The 4,763-nt window shown below is 61.3% G+C and overlaps 1 protein-coding gene across 1 annotated transcript in view; it reads right to left on the reverse strand.

Annotated features, from left to right (window-relative positions):
• The window catches only part of NUDCD3 (NudC domain containing 3), a 45,169-nt gene that overhangs the window by 39,505 nt on the left and 901 nt on the right, over window positions 1–4,763 (reverse strand). The window contains exon 2 of the mRNA XM_010562917.1: window positions 3,379–3,386. The gene's annotated coding sequence lies outside the window, so the exon portion shown is untranslated. The remainder of the gene's footprint in view (window positions 1–3,378; window positions 3,387–4,763) is intronic.

Below are 4,763 nucleotides of genomic sequence, written 5' to 3' on the forward strand. Positions count from 1 at the left end.
GGAACCGGACCCTGCAGGAAGCAGGCAGGATGTCTTGTCCTCCTCTCTACGTACACATGGACGCCTTTTGGATTGCCCCTTAGGCTTGCGGGGAAGATGGGCTCCGAGAGCATTGGGAAAAGTACAAGGCTTTCCTGGCAGGGCAGCAGAGACATGAGCAGTTGAATCGCGCGGACGTGCATGACTGCAGAGGCGTGAGCAGTCAAACTGCACAGACCTGCATGACTGCAGACATGTGATGCTTGGGAGGACCTAGGGAAAACCCAGGATTGGGAAACTCCAAGGTCAGCAGTGCTGGGGCTGAGCAGAGGTGTGGTGGTGCAGAATCTCCTGCTCTCGCTGCCTTCAGCCCCCTCAGAAATGCCAAATAAAGCCCCGTGGGGCCAGCTCCCAGCTGGAGTCACCAGCCCGTGCCTGGCAGGACGTTGATCTGCAGGGATTCGGGCAGGAGGGTGTGCTGCAGATCCAGGGGGGTGGTGGACAGCAGCACATGGGCATAGCAGCCTCCCCCCGGGGTGGCCATGCACAAGCAGCTCACCCCTGTCTTGCCCCATGGGGGACTTGAGCAGGCATGGGGAGGGGAGGGGAAGGGAGCACCCAGAAAGGAAAATGGTGGACACCTGGGGGCACAGGGCTCTCTAAGGGTAGGATCAGCATGTGATCAACCCCAGGGGCTGCAGATGAGGTGCCTGGAAGGCAGCGGAGGAGAGGTGAGTGCTGGGCAATGGAAGCAGAGGAGGTGTGAGCCCACAGGAGAGGAAGGGAGGAGACCTGAGCCATTGTCCTGGGAGGGGAAGGGATCCGACACAGGGGCAAGCAGAGAGTATCTCGTCTCAGGCAGGGGTCAGTGGAGGAGATGTCAGCACGCATGGAGGGAAGGAAGGGACTTTGAGCATCCCAAGAGGGGAAGGAAAGAGACGTGAGTGATGCAGACTGGAGAATAAAAGGGATGTAAGCATGAACAAAGGAGAAATGGAGCATCAGAGCAGACACGGAGGGCAGTGAGAAGAGGTGTGAACAGGCACTGCGGGGAATGGAGGGGAGCTGTGAGCTCGTGTGGGAGGCTGGAGGAGCCTTGGAGGGGAAGCAATGTGCTCTGGGTGTGCAGAGGGGGGAAGGCTAGGGACATGAGTGCTTATGGGTGACATGGAGGGGGTCCAGAAGCTTGCAGAGGGGAAGGGAGGGGATGAGGGTGCTCACGGAGGGGAAAGGATGTGAGCAAGCAGGGTGGTGTGGTGGGTTGACCTTGGCTGGATGCCGGGTGCTCACCTAGCTGCTTGGTCAGTCCTCCTCCTCAACAGTACAGGGGGGAATACACAACAAAAGGCTTGTGGGTCAAGATAAGGGCAGGGAGATCACTTGGCAATTACCGTCACGGGCAAAACCGAGTCGGAGAAATTAATTTTAATTTATTGCCAGCTAACAACAGAGTAGGATAATGAGAAATAAGAGGAAACCTAAAACCACCTTGCCCCCACCCCTCCCTTCTTCCCAGGCTCAACTTCAGTCCCAATTTCTGCTCCAACGTGGACCTCCATGGGCTGCAGAGGGACAGCCTGCCTCACCTTGGTCTTCCCCACAGGCTGCAGGGGAATCTCTGCTCCAGTGCCTGCAGCACCTCCTCCCCCTTCTTCTTCACTGACCTGGGGGTCTGCAGTTCTTTCTCTCACATATTCTTACTCCTTTCTCTGGCTGTAGTTGTTGTTGGGCAGCAGGTTTTCCCCCTTCTTAAATATGGTATCCCAGAGGTGCTACCACTGCTGCTGACAGGCTCGGCTTTGGCCAGCGGCGGATCCGTCTTGGAGCCGGCTGGCATTGGCTCTGCTGGACATGGGGACAGCTTCTGGCATCTTCTCCGGCATCTTCTCCCTGGCTACCTTGCACATAAACCCAATACAGGTGCACACCGCGGGATCTGACGTGCCGGGGGCTGGAGGGAATGTGAGCTTACCTGGAGGGCAAGGCAAGGGCTGCGAGGGCAGGGGAGGAATGGAGGGCTCTGGGAGTGCCGGGGGTGGTGTCCCCTCATGTGGGTCTGAGCGATGGTGGGGGGCTGGCAGGAGATTACATGGGCCAGGGGGACACTGGAGGAGACCTGAGCAAGGAGAGGGGTCTGTGAGGATCGGCCAGGAGTGGAGCCAGGATGGGCAGGGGTGGTGACTGCTGGGGTGCTGGAGTGTTCTGGGAGGTGCTGGTGACACTTGGGGGTGTCTGGTGGGTCAGCGAGCACTGGAGTGCCCAGTGACGCTGTTGACTGTTGGGGCACCTTCAGGAACCTCCAGATCAAAGCCAGTGCCGGGGCTGGGAGCACTGAAGCAGAGCAACTCGGCTCGGCAGCACCGAGAACCCTGTTCCCCTTCTGCTGTGCCATCCCATGGGCATTTGGGGCACCTGTGCTCCAGGAATTGCACAGCTTCTCCCCCTGGAGCCTGCTGCAAAGGGGGAACACCCCATGCCCAGAAGGATTTCGGGGGAAGGCTTAGCACCCAGCAGAGAAACCACAGCCTTGGAAACCTTCGGTGCATCAAATGCAGGATTTAGACTTGCTCGTGTTATTGGGGCCTGTGGTTTTGTTGGTGAAATGGGCATGGGCTGGAGCAGTTCCGAGGTTGTTTCCCAGCAGCTCCCTCTGTGCCGGTGCCATAAATGCCTTAAGTCTCATAATCCTCACTGCTCAGGGAGGGCAGCTGCAAGAGCAGAGCTGCTCCAGGTCCGGGGTTCCCTCCTCCCAGTGTTGGCTGGACCTGCAGGGATTGCCCTTCTCTTTCTTGCTTAGGTATCCTGGTGGTGCTGCTGAGCTGTGCTTTGGCTCTATGTTTGTATGGTAGCCCCTCTCCCCATGTCATTCACATCTCTGTCACAGCAAAGCCATGTCCCCATGCAAGCCACTCGACAGGACAAATGGTGCAGCAAAGCGCTGGTGGCTGTTGGGCTGTCATCCAACCCAGGTTGCTTGATCTCAGCATAGGGCTCCTGCCCTTCAGGTGGGAATCCCACATCTCCCATTGCATCACCCAGTCCCAGGACACAACTGTCCCACAGCCCTTGGCCCACAGCCTGTAGATACGGCTACAGATAGAAATGTTGATACATAAATGAGCTTTCTTGTTTCCCCAGAAACAGCAGCATTTCTACAGGTGACACCAGTCAAAGTCTTGGGGTCACTGGGGTTCGGAGATGCCATCTCAAGCCACAGCCAGTTCCTCCAAGCACTGCAGTGCTGCTGACTCCTCCTGTTGGGTCCCCACACTGCGTGCATTTGCCTGGAGGCATCTCCAAGAGGCACCCACGCCTGCTCATTCCCCAGTGCATCCTTAGGCCTGCAACCCTGTGTGCTCAGCGCTGCACTGCACGTGCTCGATGCTGCTCCCCATTTGCTTGGCCCTCCACCCCCTTTTGCTCAGTGCTGTAACCCATGTGCTCACTGCTGCAACCCCACGCTCAGCGCTGCACTTCTCTGTGCTCGGCCCCGCACCCCATGTCCTTTGTGCTCTGCCTGCATGCTCAGAGCTGCACCCCACTGTGCCCAGTGCTGCACCCGCTGGGCAGCCTTTACCCCTGCAGGGCTGCAGGCACACCTGGGTCCCTTCCCAGCTTTTGGGGTGCAGGGGGAAGGGACGCAGGGGCCTGGGCCATGGGTCCTCCCAGCTTCATCCAGGAGCTCCTGCCTTGGTTTCCCCAGCAGACTCCCCTGTCTAAGGCAGATGGGACCACCAAAGGGTGACAGGAATGTGGGACGGGGATGATGTAAGGGCACGGGGTCATCCCCTGCTACTGCCTCGGGGGGCTGAGAGGGGCAAGGGGATTCCAGGCTCCCCTCTCGACACATGCCCCCCCGTCGCCCCCAGGCACGCCCTGGGCCGCGCTGCGGCTCTACGCACCCAGCGCCACACGTGGCCGGGGACACAGGGCCCACGGGGACACGGGATGGACTCTGACCCGGTGACGCAGGGGCAGCAGGACAGCAGAGCCGGGGCACCCCAGCTGCTTCCCCCCCGCTGGGTGCCATCTGCAGGCCCGTGTCACCAGCGGCCCTGCGATGCGACAGCCCACGATGAACAAACCCCGGCTGGCACCAAACCGCTGACCCGTGCCCTGGCACAACCTCCTTCATCTGGACACCCCAGCTTCCCGTGCTGGGCTGACCCCCTGCCCTGGGGCCGAGATGCTGCGGCTCTGCCCACTGAGCCGTGGTTCCTGCCGGGCAACGGTCACCCCACGGTAGGAACGGCGACCAGCACCCAACCCCACCGGGGCCACACGTGTGTGCGCACGTGGCGGCCCTGCGTGCGCACATGCCCACACACGAGGGATGCGTGCACCAGCAGCATGCAGGGGTGCCCCCCCAGCTGTGCCACCCAGGCTGGGGGGACCCACGAACCTCCTGGGACCTCATGGGATCCCCCAGGCTTTGGTCACCCGGCTGCGGGTGCTGGTGCCCTGTTGGGTCCTGGTGGGAACCGTTTTCGGTCCCTGCGTGGGGCCTTCGCCAGGGGCGAACCTGGGCTGTGCCAATGCTGGAGCGCGGTGGGTGCCCCGCTGCGGTGGGTGCCCCCCGGGCCACGTGCTGCCGCTGGGTGCTGGTCCCCAGCCGGTGCCAGCACAAGGCCTGCGTGTGACGCCATACAGAGCCCGGAGCAGCCCGGAGCCGCACCGTAGTGCCAGCCCGGTGGTCTAGCGGCTCGGTGCCCCCTGACCCGGCGCAGTACCGGTGCCGTGCCTGGTCCAGCGCCACCGGGCCCAGAGCTGTACCGGGGCCGTGC

The sequence above is a fragment of the Haliaeetus leucocephalus genome, unplaced genomic scaffold, assembly GCF_000737465.1.
Source record: "Haliaeetus leucocephalus isolate CR32 unplaced genomic scaffold, Haliaeetus_leucocephalus-4.0 Scaffold162, whole genome shotgun sequence".
Lineage (NCBI taxonomy): Eukaryota > Metazoa > Chordata > Aves > Accipitriformes > Accipitridae > Haliaeetus > Haliaeetus leucocephalus.